The sequence below is a fragment of the Vulpes vulpes genome, chromosome 16, assembly GCF_048418805.1.
Source record: "Vulpes vulpes isolate BD-2025 chromosome 16, VulVul3, whole genome shotgun sequence".
NCBI lineage: Eukaryota > Metazoa > Chordata > Mammalia > Carnivora > Canidae > Vulpes > Vulpes vulpes.
This window is the reverse complement of record NC_132795.1, coordinates 70,662,284-70,684,824: the sequence shown is the minus strand read 5'-3', so window position 1 is coordinate 70,684,824 and position 22,541 is coordinate 70,662,284. Positions and strand designations below refer to the sequence as shown.

Sequence of the window (22,541 nt, the reverse complement as noted above, 5' to 3'; positions counted from 1 at the left end):
CCTCTGAGCTCATTGCTAAAGCAACTGCATGGAAGTTCTTGCTGGAAGAACACAACTTTAACTTAGTCTTAAACACACTACAGATAAACCTTCAAAGGAACGTGAGTTCGTAGTCCTAAATCACAAATCCACAAATAAGGTATCCTGAATGAAAGCCAGCAGAACACAGATAATACAGTCAGACCTGCAAAGACTTAGGATAGTGAAATTTTCAGATATACAATATAAGATGAATACATTTAATATGTAATAAGTAAAGAATAAGAGTTTCTGGAGTGCTGGGATGGCTCAGTTAAGCCTCTGACTCTTCGTTTAACTCAGGTCACAATCTCAGGGTTGTGCAATGAGCCCCCTTAAATTGGGCTCTGCTAGTGGGGAGTCTCCTTCCCTCCTCTCTTTCCCTTTGCCCCTCTTCTAAAACACACACACACACACAACATTCTCAAATCTTAAATAGGAGTTGCTTAAATAAAAATTAATCCCTTGTCAAATAACCAGTGGAAGAGAAAATGAACTGGAAAGTAGAGCCAAATAATTACCCAGTAGGTAACACACAGAGAAAATTGGTAGAAATGTAAAACTTAGGAAAGATGTGGAGGAGAGACAGAAGATCTAACATATGTCTTAGAGTTTGGGATGGAGGGAATTGGAAACTGACAATATTTGAAAAGATAAAGACAGATTTTCTAGACGAATGAAAGATACCAACCTTCAGAAAGCTATACAAATCCCAAATGAGTTACATATATCTACACCTCTGTGTGTGTGTGTGTGTGTGTGTGTATAAAACTGTAGAATGTCAGATTTGTACAAGCAGTCATTGAGAACAGTCCTGTTACCCACAACAGAGTAGTAGTAGGACTTAACTGACTTAGCAGCAAGGACAGCCAGAAAGAAAAAACAGCACAAACTATTAACCAAGAATTAATACCCAGCAACACTGTATTTTAGGAATGAATATGAAATTTCCTACAGAATGAGTTTGTCACCAATAGACCCATCACTAAAGGAAGTTTAGAAGATGTCCAGTGAAGGATAATGATCTGATGAAAGTTCAGAGAGGTTTCACCAAGAAAGGATGGTGACCAAAATGTAGGTAAATCTGAACAAACACTTAATACAAATAATGCCTTATTTGTGATGTTAAGAGCAAGATGGAACTAAAAAACAGGACAAAATAGGGTGCAAGTAGAAAGCTCAATTGTAGTTTAAATGTTCTTAGGCCCTTAAAAAGTATTGGGGAGGTTGGTAAAGATATGCACACAAAAATATTTCAGGGTAATAGTAAAAGAAAATGAGGATGTAAATTTTAAAGTAGTGGGGGCTTGGGGTGGAGAGGGGCCTCAGTTAATTTAAAAGACCAAAATAAAGAATAAAAAGGAAAGGGCAGAGCCATAGGAAGTCCAAAATGCTGGAAATAAATCTTAACACAGTAGTCACAGTACATTTAAGTGGATAATACTCTTACTAGTCTTACCATCTGATCCACAAGTCATGCATGTAGCTGTTTAACCCACTGATGGGAAACATATACCCACACAAACATCTGCACACAAATGTTGCAGCAGCTTTATTTATAATCACCAAAACAACCAAAATGTCTGTGAATAGATGAATGGATAAACAAATTGTGATACATCAACAGAATGGAATGTTGTACAACAATAAGAAGAAATGAGCTACCAAGCCGCAAAAAACATGGATGCTAGGTGAAATAAGCCAGTCTGAAAAAGCTGTATACTCTACTATTCCCATTATATGGCATTCTGGAGAAAGTGAAATTATGGAAGGACTAAAAAGAACAGAGATTGCCAGAGGATTGGGGGAGGGTGGGAGGGTTGAACATGGAATTTTTAGGACAGGGAAGCTATTCTGAATGATATGATAATCGTGGCGATATGACATGCATTTACCAAAGCCCATAAACCGTTATAGCACAAAGAGTGAGTCTTAATGTATGCATAAAAATTAATTCATTTAGAGAGGAGATTCCTGGATGGAATGCAGGATGTGACAAAACAATCTAACTGTATTACAAATGTGTGAAACCACCTAATGGAATGGGTTTTGGGGAAGGATTCTGACCTAACCTTGGAAATGAGTCTGTAAGATGAAAGGCAAAAGTATCTGTGTATAAGCACCATGTTCCAGTTGATAGTTATTTGCATTGCAGTATGGGTTAACAATTCTGACACTGCTAGAATATGTAAAATTGAACAATTAAATACATGGATTGCAGATGGTGAGAACGAGGTTTCACTGTTAGCCTGTGAGGTTATAAATAGCAAGAAGAGGACGTTAAAATGATCCATGGAGTAAAGGATTAGAGTTGGAGACATCAGTATAAACTCCTGTTTAGCTTAATATAGATACAGATGATTATATATTTAGGTAGTGAACATACCCAGGCTAGTAAATACACTTTTTACATTGTTCATCAGTTGAAGAGGCATAAAAGCAATGACATCCCAGTAGCAAAGACCACATATGACCCTCAGATTACTGGTTTCTAATACCTTTCTCCAAAAGAGAACTAGGGCTCTTCAGAGAATGGCTGATTCTAAAACTGTAACAGAAAATATGTAAGATTAGCCTGGAGCATCTTGTAGCACCAAAGAAAGTAAAGTGTAAGTGTTAAAAAGGGGCATCTGGGTGGCTCAGTCAGTTAAGTAGTTGGGTTTGGATCATGATCCCAGAGGGTCCTGGGATAGAGCCCTGAGTTGGGTTCCCTACTCAGTGGGAAGTCTGCTTCTCCCTCTCCCTCTGACCTTCCCCCCTGTTTGTGCTCTTATGCTATCCTTTCTCAAATGAATAAATAAAAAAATTTTTTGGTAAATTTATTTATTTTTTTTTGGTGTTCAATTTGCCAACATATAGAATATCACCCAGTGCTTAAAAAATCTTAAAAAAAAAAAAAAAACCCAAGCACTGCAATCAGAGGAATATGTCAAAAGAATGAAGGAGCCAATTAAAAGATCTGATGGCTAAAGCTGGAACCCTTTGAACAACAAAATAAACATTGGATTATAACCCAAAGTGTAAAGTAATCCATGAGTCCGTGCTGATAAATGATTGAATACATAAATGGGGAAGAAGAGACCATTTCTCATACAGAATACTAAGTAATTTACATAGATACTCTGGACTTAAGATATTCTACCTTTAAGCATGGATTGCACATAGCGATTTCCTTCCAAAGTTTATAATATGGAAAGGCAAGTGGGAAGAGCAACCTTATAGAGACAAACACTATCTCGGGTAGGTGATCATGGTCAAAGTCAACAGTGATAAGTCATTTATTGTTATGGACTCTGGATAGGATACCATGAAAATAATACTTTACTTCTTTGGTCTTCTTTACAAATAATCTGGCAAATCCCAACTGAGGAACATTCTACAAAATAGCTGACCAGAATTCTTCAAAACTATTAAGGTCATTACAGACAAAAATCTGAAAAACTGACAGCCAAGAGGTGCCTGAGAAGACAGGACTCCTAGATGTAATGTGGTGTCCCGGATTGGATTGTAGAACAGAAATAGAATAGTAGCTAAAAACAAAAGAATTCTGAATAAAATACAGACTTTATGAATGATTGTAAATGATTATCAGTATTGATTTGGTAATTGTAACAGATGTACCATACACACATAATATGTGATGGGGAAACTGGGTATGGGTTATTTGGGAAATCTGTACTGTATTCTTAATTTCTCTGTAAATCTAAAAACTATACCCAAAAAATAAAGTTTATTTTAAAAATATGGTGGCAAATGAATTACAGCAAAATGGAAATTGAAACTACTGGAAGGAAGGTCGTGTTCAGTTCTTGACTGTCATATGTCTGTAATAAAAAGCACAAGTTTCTTAGTTTGGATCCACCCAAATGCAGAACCTGAGCCAAGGACTTGAGTACAGAATTTGAGAGGAGATCCCAGGGTTCAGGAGGCAGGGACCTGAGAGAGAGAGAGAGAGAGGGGCAGGGAAGGGGAAAGACCAGTAAAAGACTGAGTATCAGTTCAGTGCTGCAGGTAGGCAGTAGAAACTCAATCCCTTTAGGACCTCAAAGAAGCATCCAGTTGTCCACCCACTGACAGGAGCCTGAGTTGTTTATTTCCCAATCCTGCTTGCCCTTGAACGCTGCTTCCAGAGGAGTTAACTCCCCTGCACTTCTTGAGTGTGCACGCACAAGGACTGAGCAAGTGTCTGTGCCTGGGAGGCAAGCTGGGGCAGACAAACACAGTGGTGTGCCTTTTAGGAGGGATGTTGGTGGTCCAAGATGAATCAGATCTTGCATGGAAGTTGGTCCTTTTTCATATATTTGAAAGAGCTTCCTTCAACATTCAGACATAGAGTCTTGTCACATAATAGTCTTGTACATAGATGAATAGGGAAATAGAAGCAAAACGCATTTAGGTGAAGGCATTCCTAAAATGGCCTGAGTCCAGCTCTGACATTCCGCCAGGTCTGAGTTGGCATTTCTTGATCCAGCCAGAAGGTGGCGAGCAATAATAGCGTGATCACTGAGGCCACTTGCCTGGCCAAGAGCACCTGCAAGATGCACCCTGCCCCCAGGGATGTTAAAAATGAGGGGGAACATGTGCTTGGCATTGGTGAGATGAGGTCGTTATATCTCACAGTAGATTATTTTAACTTGACCTTTCTAGCTTTTAGGTTTGAGAGCAGATTATTAACTCACTCTCTTTATTGACATTTATCATTTTTCTCTTTTTAAAAATTTTATTTATTTGTTTGAGAGGAAGAGAGTGAGCATGAGCCAGGGGACAGAAGGAGAGGTAAGAGCAGGTTCCCCACTGAGCAGGGAGCCCAACACGGGGCTCGGTCACAGGACCCAGGGACCATGACCTGAGCTGAAAGCAGTTGCTTAAGCTCAGGTCACCCAGGTGCCTCTGACTTTTAAAATACTGAAAATATGAACTTCCTAATAGGAAAAATGCTGCTACTATTCCTTACACACTGATTAAAGCAAATACAATTTTTCTTAATTAAAAACTAGTACTGTTTTTGAGAGTATCTTTCTCTTAGAGAATTCTTTCTCTAAGAATTCCCTTAGATGAAAAAATTTTAAAGAAGCATTTAAAAATACATATATATTTCATAAGGCTTCTGGGTGGCTCAGTCAGTTAAATGTCCAACTCTTGATTTTGACTCAGGTCATGATCCCAGTCATGAGATCGAGCCCCTGTGCACAGCACAGTCAGTCCCCCTGCCTTTGCGCCTCCCCCTGCTCATGCTTTCTCTCTCTCTCTCTCTCTCAAATAAAATCTTAAAAAATACATATGTATGTCATAAAAAGTTGTAGTTAGTTAACAAATCAATCCTTTGCCTTTTAGAAGATGTTATATGAAAGAAAAAATAACTTGCAAGTTTTTGTTTGATCCTGGGATTTGAGTATCCAGGTGAAATAGTATAGTATGTGTGCGCGTGCACACACACACACACACACACACACACACTAACACAAGCTATACTGTTCTGGACTATACTGTAACTGCAGTAACCAAATCAAAGATTGGTCAACCCCAGGTCATCCTCCATATTGACTCTCGGTCCCAAAGGTTTTCTGATTCTGTGTTGGTTTCCCAATGCTACTGGGGAAAAAATGTGAGAAGTACAGTACGCTTGGCAGTTATTTTTCATAGTGTAAATTAATGCAGTTCCCCAACTGCACTGAGGCGCCTGGTTTCCCACAGCAAGTTCACAGGAATGGGATATTCTGTTTTCAAGGGAAGCACAGCAGTGCTGCAATTTATTGAACATCGCAGGAAATACTAGCTCCAGGTAGTACACATGAAGCATTAGCTTGTACTGCATTTCTTTTGATGATGTCATATCTTTCCAAAGCAGGGTTTTAGCAGTTGCTGTGATAAAAGCAGGTACAGCTCAAAAACCAACATGGAGCAGGGGATGAGGGTGACAGCATCTGATCAAATTTCAAGGTTGGAGAAAGTGCAGAGCCCAACAGTCACTCACATCACATTAATAAGAAAGTAAGTATATTATTTTTCATTCAATGCTCATATTTTTCTAAACAGCTAAAGTGTTTAGAACATAAATTCTTATTAAGTTGTTTGGCCTTAAATACTGAATAAAAGAAATGATTAGATATTTCCTTTATTAGGGGTGCAGTGAAAAAATGACTGAACCATGAACCAATGGAAATTTAGGAATCTCAATTAATAAATTGGTACTCTGGTTTGTAATTAAGTCTGAAATCATGTTGGTTGATTCAGCTCCATCCTTGACACTTGATTACCTTTGGGTCAACTCAACAAAGGATATTCTTGACTGTATCACGATGAGTACCATACCCTGAAACCTGGGGTGACTCCAAATTACCCCAGAAGATCTGATCTTCAGATCAGATGAGTACCATACCCTGAAACCTGGGGTGACTCCAAATTACCCCAGAAGATCTGATCTTCATGGAGCAGATATCTTTTTCTTTACTATCACCTGCAGCAGAGCTGGTGGCTTGTCATGGTGCTTTGGGTTTTCTCGTGTGTAAAAAGGATCCAAGTAATATGGTTATCATCTTACCATTAAGCCAAGATTTGTAAAGTACCTAGAACAGTTTGCTGATGTTTTCTTGTTGTCGATGTAACAATAACAGTAGTCATGATTGACATCATTATGGTCATCCTCACCAACATCCTGTTGGGTTTTGTTAAGCTTTGAGGGTTTGGCATCCTGACAAGTTTGCTCACTTGAGATTGGTTGCTGGGTCCTAATAACTTGCAATTATTTAAACGACCTAGAAACTCTTAAGGTAAAGCTCGTCAGTACAGTTTGGGAAGAATCTGAAATTATATCTTTTAACTTTCTTATTTGGGGAATTTTGGAGAATTTTCTTTCCTTTTATATTTCCACCATTGAATAATTCTCCTTCTATAATCTACTTCTTTTTTCCTTTTCTCCTGTGCTCTTTTACATTTTCTTATGTTAGGAAATACCCATCTCTCTCTCTCTCTCTCTCTCTCTCTCTCTCTCTCTATTATCCTTTATGTTTTTGGAGTCCTAGCAAGTAAGTTTTAGTATAAAGCATTGGAGAATTTTATATTCTTACTTACATTGTGGTATTTATCACTTTCCAAGACAGTCTCCTCCATGTGGATTAAATGCTGTGTCTTTGCATTGACTTTTGTCTCTCTTAAGTCTCTACTACATATTGGTCAATGGGGCTATCTCAGACAATTTCTCAGCCTTCTTAATGGATATACCCTCTAAATTACATGAATGGCATTAAAATGGAAAGAGGGAGTTTAAACCACATCAGGCCATGTATTGGGCTATGTAGCATTTGGGCCATTCCTCTTCTCTCTTAGGATTCTAAAATTCTTTTAGAATAATGTATAGCTTGTAGCAGCACGTGATCACCTTCAGAGACAGTAGGACAATTGCTGCTGGGGTTCAAGGCACATTTTCTGTTTTTCATTGTGTTAGAATGAGTATGAGAGAGAAAATAGAATCAAACAGGAGCAGGACATGAAGCAGAATGAAAGCTCTGTGAACTTGAGAACTCCCTCCCAGGCTTCTTGTTTAATCTCTCCAGGCTTGCCATGGCAGATCTTGATGCTAATATTCCTGGCAGCAAGAGGTCTTGGGAGAATGAACTTACAGTGTTAGTGGACATGTTTGTATGCTTGTCAGTGAATAGTGGAGGGGGAGGGGTGGGGTCTCTTCAAAATGAATTGTAAATTGTATAGGATCTGCCTCTAATGAGTTTGTAATATGTGGCTTATGTCACATAGGTGCTATTCCCACCTTTTCCCAGTGTCCACTTATATCTGTGATCTCCCATAGTTCTTACCTTAAACCCAGTAGGCATATAGTTTAAGGAAAGAAAAAAGGAAGAGTGAGGGTAAAGAGGGAGAGATTGAGGGAGGGAAGGAAAGATGGAAAAGGAGAGGGGTGGGATAGCAGGGAGGGGAGAGGAGGGAAGAGCCTGAGAAGTTGGTTGGCAATTACTTTTAAGTTTGCAAATAGGACAGTAGGTGGGTAAGGGAAGCTATGCCTCTTTTATCCAGGGCTTTTATTTGTTTGAAAAGGTTCAACCAAAGGGAATGTTTTGTTCATTTTTGATTGATACCTAGAGCAGAGGAGACATCTGCACAGAATTTTTGCATGAGCTAATGGCACCACAATCAGTTTGACCCCATGGTTTTAGGAAAAACTCTTAAATGGCAGAAGTAGAGTTTAGGAAAGAGAGTTTCTGTTAAAATACCACAAAGCATTATCCTTTATTGATCAGAATTTGCTAGCGGGTGGGTATAAATGTTTACAGAAGCAAAGAAATCCACTGCCTAAAAGCTCCAAAGGGCTCTTGAAGGCCATTGTCATGCAGTGTCCTCTTTTTGAGACAGCAGGCCTGCTGAGTAAGCGCACAAGAATTCAAGGAACTCAATGTGTACCCAAATAAAATGACTGCTGAGCAAAGGCTTGCAGCCGGAGAAGTGATCTCTGGCTGCATGTGTGGCTGCAGCAATGTAAATTAGCCCCTGCCTGGGGCCTGAGAAAAATCAGGTCAGGACCAGGAGTCACCGTGAGGTCGGTCTGAAAGATGCATAATGAACTTCTCCTTTCCTCAAGACAAAGCATCTATTAGTGCTTTCTTGAGGTGTACAAAATAGATGGGTTTCTCTGGAGCAAAATAAGTGGGTTTCCCTGGAGCATCTGATGGTATCTTAGCAAGGTAAGGCATAAGGGAAGAAAGGATACTCAGTGGATGCTGGGGCCTATAGTGTAGGTAGAGTTGATGCATCAAGTCTCCAAAGATTTATGCAGAACCTAAGCACCTACTAGGTGGTTTAAAAATACACATTCTGAGCTAAATCACCTCAGTTTGAATGGTACGTGGTAGCTGTGCAACTTTGGGAAGGGTTACTTAACTTTTCTGAGCTTTAGTTTCCTTAACTGTAAAATACAGACAATAATAGCATAGGCCTCCCAGGGCTGCTATAAAGGTTAATATGATAATACAAATTAATATTTGTATCTTGCTTAGGACAGGGCCTCACATAGAGTAGGTACTAGGTAAGTGTTTATTATATGAATTCATACCTCAGATAATGGAGTTCCAATTGCTGCTGCTTCCCACCAACCTACCACAAATCTAGTGACATAAACAACCACCCTTTTATTATGCTCACAAATTCTGTGAATCAATACCATGGTGGTGGTCACAGCTTGCCTTTGCTCCATGATGTTGGTCAATGAGGAAGACTCAAGATGCTGGGAGGGACTCAGGTGGCTGGAGCTTCTTCGCTCACATGTCTGGGGCCAGACAGGGATAGCTTGAAGTTTGGGTTCAGCTGGAGCACCTACACATGTCTTGGTCATAGCCCAGCTTTGTACATCCTAATAGCTGGGTTCTGGTTCTGTGGGTTCCAGCATGTGAAGACAGCTAGAAGGAAGGGAGGTAGCTTTTTGTAACCTAACCCCAGACATCACAGGGATTCACTCTCATTACATTGTACTGGTTGAAACTAGCCAGCTAAGAATTAGGGGCAGGTGATATAGACTCTACCTTTTCATGGTACATAATGGGACCATGGATGGAGAGCCCCAACAGCCCCATTAGCTTTGGTAGACCCAAGTGCATTGCTCAAGTGGGCAGAACTGTCACCTGGGATTCTTCCAGAAGAGCGAAAGCCCCGGGTTGACTTTCATCACTCCCCCTGGGTGGGCCTCACCGAACGGAATCTAAGAATCAGTGCCCCTTTCGGTAGGGATTGTGGTGCAGGACTTTCAAGTGACTTTCAAGGCCACAAAGACAGGATCAGAAACTTGTTCTCCATTTCCTACCTTCTAGCACAGTGGCTGGCATATCCCATCACCTGGATTTAGTGCTGAGTTGCGATTCTTATTTCACTGAGGTTGCCTCTGCTCCGTTGTTTTAATTACAGGCTGTTATTTCATTTAAAAAATCAGCAATAGGATTAAGGGTACTGTCATTTTAAAAGCCAGACTCCTGGCCTGAAAACACGTCAGTGAATCAGAGGACAAATGTTCCCATTGTGCTGGTTAAAAATAGGAGCTATGGAAAAAGTGACAGAATGAGATGAATGCCATTAAAGTGTAATTACATTTACTGTAAATGTGAGCCTTGGGAAGAGTCTATTCTAGGCAGAGAAGCTGTACCAGATCCTGGAACGTGGAAAACCCAAGGCCTCTGCTGATAACTGCTTTTATGTTTTGAATTTTTATAGTGTGTATAGTTACAGATTGATCTTACTGTCCGTTAGCCTTGTTAGGGGTATTAGAAAGAACTACGTCACTTCAAAGGAAAGTAAGAACCATATAGTTCACCTTGAATCTCAGAATGTGGGTTTCCCATTGTTCTCACAAGGTGATGTTTCTATGTATCTATATTTTATATATCTATCAATCTGTATGCCTATGTGTTTCTGTACGTCTATCTCCTGCCTCAGCAGTCAAGTGTAGTAGCTGGATTGGACATATTTGAAATATAGGGTTTAATTGTTTGTTTGCTTATGAAGATAGTTCCTGTTTTTCTGATTTTAAAACAATGTATTCTTGCCATGTATAAATATTAAAAATATACAAAAAAGTAAACTATTATAAACACGTAGGTAAGTTTTAATGAACATCCTTTCTAGTCACAGTGTTTGGATTTAGAGCTGGTTCTGACATTTTTGTTGCTGTTGTTAAAGCTTATTCGGGACATATTTTAGTGATAAGATAGCATTACATCTTGATGTCTGGTGGCTAACTGGTGTTCTATAGGGTCAGTATACCATAGCTGATGTATTTAGTGATGACACTAGGTGTCATAATGAGCCAAGTGTTAATTTGGTCCATAGCTAAAAATTATTCCCTCACATAATTGAAAGACAAATGGTATCAAGTTTATATATATATAAAATATTATATATAATATATATAATTATTATAATATTATATAATATATATATATTATATAAGCTTGATTGGAGAAGTAGAAGGAAAAAAATGGCTGAAGGAAACAGAGACTAAAAATCAGGACTGGGTTCTCTTTCTCAGTCTCCTTCCCTAGCATCCTTCCTCCAGTAGGAGGAGGCATAATGGGAGCCAGAGTGGTTTGAGGTAGTAACTTTCCAGGAATGTTGGCTGAAGCCAAAAATAATATTGGGACAATACCCTGAAACTTGGAACCCAAGTTAGCTTTAAAGAGAATGATAAACAGGATGATGTTACAACGTAGCTCAGGTAATAGGGTTTGCATTTCTCTCAGAAGCTGCTCTTCTCCACACTGGGTCCATGGCCATTGGAGCTTCAGTGTCCTTCATTTCTCCCTAGGATGGTATAACATTAATGACAATACTGACTCTCTGTGGTGGTGAGCAGCACTTGATGCCTCAGGCCTAAAACCCCTCAAGAGTAGGTACTCACCAGCTTCTAAATGTCCCCTGCACTCACATGGTCCCTGGCACATAGCTGGCACTCAGAAGGCCTTTGCTGGAACAAAAGGAAATGTATTTAGGGTAATTATGCAGATTCTGTTGGGTCTGCAATGGAGACTAGTCACCACTAGGTGTCATAATGAGTCAAGCAAAAATTTGGGCTCAAAGCTAAAAATTACGCTTTTCCTGTATTCATTCTTATGCATGCATGCATTTACTTTTTCAGCAACCATGTGTTGAGTGTTTACTGCATGCCATGCACTTTGCGGTATTGGAAATCATGCCATCACTGAGCTCCTGGACCTGGTTGGCAAGAAAACCACAGTAGGTGCTGAGACAGGGGTAGAAACCAAACCCTGTGAAGACACACAGCCTGATTTTGCTTGAGTAAGGTGAGTGGCTTCTGAGAGAGATGGCTTTGAAAATGAGTTTTGAAGGATAAGGACAGGTAAGAAGTTCAATTCATTATTTCAAAAATACTTTCTTTTGGGGAATTCAGGGCAGAAGGGTGACCTCAAAGCTGGTCCAGGTTTTATTCTTGTTGAGGACTGAGCTTTTGAGCTTATCAGAAATTTTTGGCAGAGGTATGCTTTTAGTTCCTTTTTACTGTCTAGATGTATGTTGCAGCTCAAAGTTAAGATTTCTAAGTTTTCACACTATCAATAAGACTACATGAAAGTTCTCCTCATTGGGCCCTAATCATTATCAGGAAACAGTGAAAGTTGGCTGGTTTGGAGAGAGTTGTGTGGTCAGCCGGCTCAGGCTGGGGCCTGGTGTTAGTACTGGGCTAGGCCAGGATCCCGGTCAGGGACCCGGTAACCTGCAGTGGGACTTATCTAGGGCCTTGGTCCTGCCAAAGATTGACACTGTGTTGGATGAAAACAGAAGGTGCTTGGTAACACTGAGGCCTGGGGCTTAGGCCTAAACCCCAAAGCAGTTAAGTTCATTCCTGGGGACCCTGTGTCAGTGAGAGAGAGAAGTCTCCAGACCATCCCACCTTCCTCCAGGTGTATCTCAAGCCTGAGTGTCTGTGACAGGATATAGCTCAGTCTGCTGGTGAGACCCATCTACCTTTCCTAGATACAGGCTGACTCCTTTGTGATGGAGGGAGCCTGCTTATATTCCATTCCCAGCACCTGAACCCCACACTGGGTTCCTGCAAGCAGAGCTTTTGGCCAGAGCCATGAGAGCTCCCAATCTAGATTGTTCCCAACAAGATGGTTGCCCAGGCTGTGTGTGAACCTTTTTGGTAACAGGGAACTTGCCAAGACAGCCCATTCTATTCAGTACACATGTTCTTTTTTTAAGTTGTGGTAAGATACACATAACATAACATTTACTATTTTTTAAGTATACAGATCTGTGGATTAAGTACATTCACATTGTTGTGTAATCATCACCACAGTCCATCTCCAGAACTTTTGTCTTCCCAAATTGGAATTCTATGTTCATTAAACACTGCCTCCCCATACCCCCTCCACCTAGCCCCTGGCAACCACCATTCTGCTTTGTGTCTTTATGGCGTGACTATTCTAGTATCTCAGGTGAGTAGAATCATACATGTTCTTTTGTGCCTGGCTTATTTCACCTAGCATAAGTTTCATCCATATTGTAGCACGGGTCAGAATTTCTTGCTTTCTAAGACTGAATAATATTCCATGGTATATATAGACCACATTTTCTTTATCCATTCCTTTGTCAGTAGATACTTGGGTTGCTTTCACTTTTGGCTACTGGGAATAATGCTGTTATGAATATTGGTGTACATATATCTGTTTGAGTCTCTGTTTTCAGTTCTTTTTTTTTTTTTAAAGATTTTATTCATTTATTCATGAGAGACACAGAGAGGCAGAGACACAGGCAGAGGGAGAAGCAGGCCCGTTGTGGGGAGCCCGACACAGGACTTGATCCAGGGACTCCAAGACCATGTTCTAAGCCTATGGCAGGTGCTCAACCACTGAGCCACCCAGGCATCCCTATTTTCAGTTCTTTTGAATATATACCCAAAAGTGGAACTGCTGGGTTATATCATAATTATATATTTAATTTTAGGAGTAAATGCCATCCCATTTTCCACAGCGGCTGTACCATTTCACATTCCCCCCCAAAGCAAGAAGTAAGGATTACATTTTCTTCACATCCTCACAACACTTGTTATTTTCAGTTGTGCAAATCGTTCTTTTAACTGAGCCCAGATCCAGTACCCTCCACCTTCTCCTACCATTGCTCCAGGTTGTGAGCTACCTAGGCTAAATCTGCTCTTCATGCTGTAAGAACGCCATTCGTGTGTTACTGGAAAGTGCTCCAGATGGTCTGTGTTCCTGGAAGGTCCCTCAGGACTGGGGACAGATAGCTCGATGTAATCTGATCCTCACAGAGTGATGGAGGACTATAGCTTCCTTTGTCCTGGGCGTTTTGCTTATGTTTTTGCAACGTTTGCATTTGTTTTGCCAATAGCCTGGCACCTGCTGGCTCATATGGATCTGTATCAATTAAGATATCCAGGCCTTTTGAATAGGAGCAGTTGTTAGACCAGGTAACTCCCAAACCCACTTCATAAAATTTGATTCCTTGTACTTTATGAAGCAATTCTGACATGCACAGAGGTACATAGGTAACAAGTGTTACATTTGTGTAAACTTTGAGGCATGGTAATCAAATGAATGCTCGTGAAATTGCCATCAATACGAGAACTATAATATTACCAATACATTTGAAACTACTGTGTGCTTCTTCCCTGTCCTATATCCATTTCACTCTCAGAAGTTGCCTGAGTATTTTTTTTTCATTATTTTGCTCATTTAAAAGTAGCTGCTCTATGTCTATATGTATCATTTAACAACATATCATACTGTTTTACTGGTTTTTAAGCTTTGTAAATATGTTGTCTATTGCAACTTCTTTTCCCACTGAAGTTTGTGTTTCTGAGGTTCAGCCGTGTAATTGTGTGTGGTTAGAATTCACTCATTTTTATTGCAGTGTCCTATTCATTTGTATGTTTCTACCACATTTTGCTTACTTATCCTATTTTATCAATGAGCATGTAGGTTATTTCCAGTTTGCAGCTGTTGCAAACAGTGCTGCAGCTAGGTACCTATCTATTTCTTCGCAACTCCAAATCCACGCATCTCTGCCTTGCTTTGAGATGCTGGAGCTGGACCCTGTAAACATTTTCTTGTTGTTGTTACATTTGTCAGTAGATGGTTCTGGAAATACATTGGAGAAGGAAGAGGCTCCTACTCTTGTTGCAGGTGCTTTCTCCTTTCTAGCCCCTATGGCATAGTTGCCAGTGGCGTGTGTGACACCCTGGGGCTCTTACCTTCCACCAAGATATCCTCACACCCTGGGAGGCATCCTGCTTTCCAGCCTTGGCCCAGGCTGTGTACTAGAAGTGGCTCAGAAAACCCCATGAACACCATCTCCCTGAGGTCTGAGACCCAGCCAAGTTGGCTCCTTGCTTGGAGTTCTCGCTTAGCCCTACAGTATTCTTTAGAGCTTTTTTATCCCTTCTCAGTAGTAAATCTCTTGTTACTAGTTAATACACTTCTATGTTGCACTTTTCCTGTTCAAATTACTGATGTGCTTTCTGTCTCCTGTTTGTACCCTGAGTGATAGAATTCGCACATGGATTCTTTGGTGCCTGAGGACTAAGGGAGGGAGACCGTAGCTGGTGATGGTGGATGTGGGGTCCCAGTGTACATGGTGTCAGACTGGCTCATCTCACTGCCTCTGTGCCCTTGGAGCTGGTAGCTGGTACCATCAGGCTGGCTTTGAGCTTCAGCCTCAAGAAATACAGGCTTATTGTTTGTTGGTTTTAAACCTCAGTCGCTACTATAAAATCATCCTCCAAAAATGATTGTTTTCAATTTCCAACTTTTAAAAATACCCTCATCTGTTGCTAATATATGAGATTCACAACTCACTGAATTGTTGTGGTCAGTCGGTGGAATTCTGGAAGCATTAGCCAGGGTGGCCCAGCCATGCTCAGTTTTCATCATCATTTGAACAATGCTCTACTCAGTCTCACTGCCTGCCACAGTCAAGAGAGGAGAGAGGATTTCCAAATAGTCTTTTCTTGTAGGAAACCCAGGGAAATGATCTCTTGGACAGAAATCTCCTCTCACTTTGCTTGGGGTTAGGAGCTCTGATGTCACCAGCTGCTCTTGAAGCCTTTTTTCATCCAAATTTTTGTTCCTTGTCAGCATAAGTACCCAGACAGCTTACATATAGCCCAAAATCCTTTTAGAAATTAGCTCCAGCACCCAGGCTCTGATGTCTGACAGATCTGAATTTGTATCTTAGCTTTGCCCTTTCTACCTGAACTGGTTGCTTTGCTTTCTGAGTCCTCATTTCCCTAGAGCAGAGATAATAACAGGGCCAACTTTCTAGATAAGGGTGAGGATACAAGACAATGAATGTAAAATGCTTGTGGGGCATTGTGTCTGGTTTGACTATGGAGGTGTGGGGTGGGTGGGTAGGTGTTGAGTGCCCAGTGTCCAGCATCCAGGAACGGAATTTGACTAGTTGGGAAAACAGGCTTTTTTTTTTTTCCAAATTATCTTTTATTTATACAAAAAGGGCATGTTTAGCAAAAGACACTGAAAAAAAAGTCGCTATGGCCCAGGAGACAAGGCAGGGAGGTGACAGGCCTAGGGAGGCCTTGCTAGGGGAGGAGTCTGGGAAAGGTGGTGACAAGTCCTGGGTGGTGGGGGCCACAGAAAGGAGCAAGCTCCAGTTGGATCAACACTGTTGGCAGGTCATGGGTGGGACTCACAGTGACCTCGCTGCTAACTCTTGAAAGAGTCCCAGTCAAGTACTGTTGGCTGGATTGACTTACTTCCCCTGGTTCCTGGAGGGCACCCACCAAGGGACACAGGACAGGAAGCCCAGGTTGGGAAGTGCAACTCGAGGTGAAGGCCAGGCAGAAGCAGGTGCTCTGCAGTGGCCAGGAAAGGCACCAGGTATAGTTCTGTCAATGAATTCTTTTTTCATTAACATTTTCATTGAAAAAAAGAAAGAAAAACTTTTCAACCTAGGCACATGCCTAGATTTGTTCAAAGTGGACAGTAAGGGCATTTTATTGTTCATTCTGCTTTTCCATATGTTTGTAAGATTTTGCAATAATATAATACAAAGTTATCTGCCACAACAAAAGAAAGATTCTTTTGAAAATTTGTTAGTCATTTTCATCTTTCATGATAAATTCAATGAAACTGAATTTGTTAGTCATTTTCATTTTTTCATGATAAATTCAGTGAAACTGAATTTAATGCTTTTGCTTTTTAAAAAGCTATGTATTAAAATGCCATTTTACATGATTATTTCCAGAAATCTGTTCTTCTGCATGTAGATTTGGGTAACCTCTGGTATAACATTCACACACACACACACACACACACACACACACGCACACACACACTTTTTTTTTGTATATTTTTTTTATTGGAGTTTGATTGTCAACATATAGTATAACACACAGTGCTCATCCCGTCAAGTGCCCCCCTCAGTGCCTGTCACTCAGTCACCCCAACCCCCCACCCCCACCCCCACCCACCTCCCCTTCTACCACCCCTTGTTCATTTCCCAGAGTTAGGAGTCTCTCTTGTTCTGTCATCCTCACTGATATTTTCACTCATTTTCTCTCCTTTCTCATTTATTCCCTTTCACTATTTTTTATATTCCCCAAATGAATGAGTCCATATAATGTTTGTCCTTCTCCGATTGACTTACTTCACTCAGCATAATACCTTCCAGTTCCATCTACGTCGAAGCAAATGGTGGGTATTTGTCATTTCTAATGGCTCAGTAATATTCCGTTGTATACATAAACCACATCTTCTTTATCCATTCATCTTTCGATGGACACTGAGGCTCCTTCCATAGTTTGGCTATTGCGGATATTGCTGCTACAAACATTGGGGTGCAGGTGTCCCAGTGTTTCACTGCATCTCTATCTTTGGGGGTAAATCCCCAGCAGTGCAATTGCTGGGTCATAGGGTAGCTCTATGTTTAACTCTTTGAGGAACCTCCACACAGTTTTCCAGAGTGGCTGCACCAGTTCACATTCTCACCAACAGTGCAAGAGGGTTCTGCTTTCTCCACATCCTCTCCAATATTTGTTGTTTCCTGTCTTGTTAATTTTCCCCATTCCCACTGGTGTGAGTGGTATCTCACTGTGGTTTTGATTTGTATTTCCCTGATGGCCAGTGATGCAAAGCATTTTCTCATGTGCTTGTTAGCCACGTCTATGTCTTCTTTGGTGAAATTTCTGTTCATGTCTTTTGCCCATTTCATGATTGGATTGTTTGTTTCTTTGCTGTTGAGTTTAATAAGTTCTTTTTTTATATTTATATTTTTATTTTTATTTTTTAGGGTGGAAAACATGTCCTCTTATTTTGGCATTCTTTTTTTAAATTAATTAATTAATTTTTTAAAATAATAAATTTATTTTTTATTGGTGTTCAATTTGCCAACATACAGTATAACACTCAGTGCTCATCCCGTCAAGTGCCCCCCTCAGTGCTCATCACCCATTCACCCCCCACCCCCCGCCCTCCTCCCCTTCCACCATCCCTAGTTCGTTTCCCAGAGTTAGGAGTCTTCATGTTCTGTCTCTCTTTCTGATATTTCCCACCCATTTCTTCTCCCTTCCCTTCTATTCCCTTTCACTATTATTTATGAATGAGACCATATAATGTTTGTCCTTCTCCGATTGACTTATTTCACTCAGCATAATACCCTCCAGTTCCATCCACATCGAAGCAAATGTGGGTATTTGTCATTTCTAATGGCTGAGTAATATTCCATTGTATACATAAACCACATCTTCTTTATCCATTCATCTTTCGATGGACACCGAGGCTCCTTCCACAGTTTGGCTATTGTGGACATTGCTGTAATAAGTTCTTTACAGATCTTGGATACTAGCCCTTTATCGGATATGTCATTTGCTAATATCTTCTCCCATTCTGTAGGTTGTCTTTTAGTTTTGTTGACTGTTTCTTTTGCTGTGCAGAAGCTTTTTATCTTGATTAAGTCCCAATAATTCATTTTTGCTTTTGTTTCCCTTCATAGATGTATCTTGCAAGAAGTTGCTGTAGCCAAGTTCAAAAAGGGTGTCACCCGTGTTGTCCTCTAGGATTTTGATAGATTCTTGTCTCACATTTAGATCTTTCATCCATTTTGAGTGTACCTTTGTGTGTGGTATAAGAGAATGGTCTAGTTTCATTCTTCTGCACGTGGCTGTCCAATTTTCCCAGCACCATTTACTGAAGAGACTGTCCTTTTTCCAGTGGATAGTCTTTCCTGCTTTGTCAAATATTAGTTGAACATAGAGTTGAGGGCCCATTTCTGGGTTCTGTATTCTGTTCCATTGATCTATGTGTCTGTTTTTGTGCCAGTACCACACTGTCTTGATGACCACAGCTTTGTAGTACAACCTGAAATCTGGCATTGTGATGCCCCCAGATATGGTTTTCTTTTTTAAAATTCCCCTGGCTATTCGGGGTCTTTTCTGATTCCACACAAATCTTAAAATAATTTGTTCTAACTCTCTGAAGAAAGTCCATGGTATTTTGATAGGAACTGCATTAAACGTGGAAATTGCCCTGGGTAACATTGACATTTTCACAATATTAATTCTTCCAATCCATGAGCATGGAATAGTTTTCCATCTCTTTGTGTCTTCCTCAATTTCTTTCAGAAGTGTTCTGTAGTTTTTAGGGTATAGATCCTTTACCTCTTTGGTTAGGTTTATTCCTAGGTATCTTATGCTTTTGGGTGCAATTGTAAATGGAATTGACTCCTTAATTTCTCTTTCTTCAGTTTCATTGTTAGTGTATAGAAATGCCACTGATTTCTGGGCATTGATTTTGTATCCTGCCACACTGCCAAATTGCTCTATGAGTTCTAGCAATCTTGGGGTGGAGTCTTTTGGGTTTTCTATGTACAGCATCATGTCATTTGCAAAGAGGGAGAGTTTGACTTCTTTGCCAATTTGAATGCCTTTTATTTCTTTTATTGTCTGATTGCTGAGGATAGGACTTCTAGGACTATGCTGAATAGCAGTGGTGAGAGTGGACATTCCTGTCATGTTCCTGGTCTTAGGGGAAAGGCTCCCAGGGTTTCCCCATTGAGAATGATATTTTCTGTGGGCTTTTCGTAGATGGCTTTTAAGATGTTGAGGAATGTTCCCTCTATCCCTACACTCTGAAGAGTTTTGATCAGGAATGGATGCTGTATTTTGTCAAATGCTTTCTCTGCATCTATTGAGAGGATCATATGGTTCTTGTTTTTTCTCTTGCTGATATGATCAATCACATTGATTGCTTTACAAGTGTTGAACCAACCTTGCATCCCGGGGATAAATCCCACTTGGTCATGGTGAATAATCTTCTTAGTGTACTGTTGGATCCTGTTGACTAGTATCTTGTGGAGAATTTTTGCATCTGTGATCATCAGGGATATTGATCTATAATTCTCCTTTTTGGTGGGGTCCTTGTCTGGTTTTGGAATTAAGGTGATGCTGGCCTCATAAAATGAGTTTGGAAGTATTCCATCCCTTTCTATCTTTTGGAACAGCTTTAGTAGAATAGGTATTGTTTTTCTTCTTTAAACATTTGATAGAATTACCCTGGGAAACCATCTGGCCCTGGACTTTTGACACACACACAATTTTTAAGTTTTTTTAGGTGGTGGGCTGTGGGGTAATTGCACTTTTCTATTTTTTTTCCTATTTTTTGAATAGTTTTACAGAAATAAAGTGAAATTTAGTAAATACATAGAAGTAGAAGTAAAAAAGAAAAAAGCCTTTTCTTGTGGAGGCCAAGGCAGCTGGACTAGCAGAGTTTGAGAGACCTTGGAGTCCGTGGACAGGGGATTCTTGGGTAGGTGATTTGGAGGTGGCCATGAGGAGCAGGGACATTAAGCAGTGGCTTTGAGGACATCAGGATCACCCCACCACGTGTTTCCCTGGACCAATTCTCTCTCTTTTTTTTAATAAATTAATTTTTTATTGGTGTTCAATTTACCAACATACAGAATAATACCCAGTGCTCATCCCATCAAGTGCCCCCCTCAGTGCCCATCACCCATTCACCCCCACCGCCTGCCCTCCTCCCCTTCCACCATCCCTAGTTCGTTTCCCCGAGTTAGGAGTCTTTTTCTTCTCCCTTCCCTTATATTCCCTGAGTGAAGTAAGTCAATTGGAGAAGAACAAACAGTGTATGTTCTCATTCATTTGGGGAATATAAATAACTTGGACCAATTCTCAAGTGCATTTTCTGCACTTAAAGCCCAGATCCCACGTGGTGCTGTCACACAGGGAAGTGGCCGGTGAGGGTGTGATCTACCAGGGAACTGTGCCGGCCCCCTCTGTGGCCATGTTTCCTCTTATAGCCACTTGCCCTGTAGAAGACGGGGGCAGTGGAGAGCTTCAGAGAAGCTTGGGAAATGGCAAGAGCAGGGAGCAGCATCACAAGAGGCTTCTACTTGCCTCCTTTCCTAACAAATCTTGATATACTGTGTCTTTTTTCACACAGGTTGCTTGTGCTTAACTTGGTAGTCACCTGTAAACTTTATTTAACAACAGTGTCCTATACTTATATGGTGCCTTGACCATCTGAAAGCACCTTTATGGCTGACACTACATTCACAGCATCCATACGACTCTGCAATATACCCTATCTTGCAAGAGAGGAATTAAATTTCAGAAAGATTAAGCATTCCACGGAGTTGAGCAGAAGCAAGTCTAGAGCATAAATTACTTGACTCAAACAAATGGCAAAATGTTTCTCATGTTGAATTTAATCCTTTAAATCTTTTCTTTGCTCTGTTTCCTTTGCTTGGAATATTCCTCTCCCAGTTGTCTGCTAAGTTCTGCTCAGAGCCCAACTCTTTTAGGCCAGTCTCTTCTCTCCCATCTCTCATGGGTTTAGGAATCTGATGAACCAGCTTGTGAATGTGGGTTCTGCCCCTTAACTGTGGAGGTTGCCTGATTTCTCCAAGCTTCCATCTCCCTTGATGGAAAAGGGGAGTGATAAGCTGACCTGGGGATGGGTTATGTTCAACAGAGTAGGGTGGTCAGCTGGTGTGCTGTCTGGCCCCTATCAATCAGAACCTGCTGGGAGGTTTGGGAAGGCAATATCAGCTCAAACCTGTCCCTGCACAGAGAATTAAACCACAGGTGTGCACACCAAGAGGGCCTGGGACTCTTCATCCCTCTCTGAACTGCTAGGTCTTCATCTGCCACTTGATGTTGAAATCTCTTTGTCATTGTCTCTCAAGCAGGTAACAAATGCCTGGATGTGAGGGGCTCTGGCTTTTCCCTCTCTGCTTCCTTGGAGCTTGGGAAAGTGATTTCACATGGTAGAGTATGGTTGTCAAGCACTAGGTTTTGTTTGTTTCTTATTCTCTCTCCTAAGTTCACAAATAAGCAATAAACTCTCTGAGTCCTTAGAACTGAACTTGGAGCCAAGGCCACAGTAAAACCTATTCAAGCATCCAAGAGCCTTTCTTCCCTTATGCTGTTGAAGCAGAACAAAGCTTTGTCCTATGCGCTCTACCAACCTTACTATCACATCTGTCTAAATGCTGAAGTTTTTTCCAGCACCAGCTGGTTTGCTGACGCCCCTTTCCATGGCAACCTCTCTGCCCATCGCTGGCATGGGGGGCTTTGTAACTCCTGCCTACCATCATGGACTGGTTACTCTGCATGTGGAATGAGGTGGACAGCCCACCCCTGTGTGTGACACCTGCACCCCAAGGAAGAGAACCCAAGCTGAGGCTCACCAAGTCTTGGGGTCTTGCTTGGACAGGAATACAGGCTCATGAGTCTGGACAAAGGGTCTAGGGGATGCTCCTGTCAGCTTCATACAAGCTCCTGGAAGACGGAAACACTCAATGGGTTAGGAAAGGTGGCAAAGGGGAGGGCTTTGCCCACTATCTAGGCATTTAGGAGTCCCTCTCTGGGCCAGCAAGGACTACAGGAAAGAGTGCTAGGGGTGGGGGGAGCCAGGGCCACCCCACCAGGCAAAGGGAGGGTCTGGCTGAAGCTGAGAGCAGTTGAGACTGCTCTCTCTGTTGGACTAGCTAGTTAAAAAAAGTGCAAGGGTGGTTAGGGG

At 41.1% G+C, this 22,541-nt stretch overlaps 1 long non-coding RNA gene across 1 annotated transcript in view; it reads left to right on the top strand.

Annotated features, from left to right (window-relative positions):
* LOC140596013 (uncharacterized) overlaps nt 1–22,541 on the top strand; it is a 126,544-nt gene that overhangs the window by 1,584 nt on the left and 102,419 nt on the right. The window contains exons 2-3 of the long non-coding RNA XR_011998036.1: nt 5,867–6,009; nt 11,648–11,813. This is a non-coding gene — a long non-coding RNA (uncharacterized lncRNA). The remainder of the gene's footprint in view (nt 1–5,866; nt 6,010–11,647; nt 11,814–22,541) is intronic.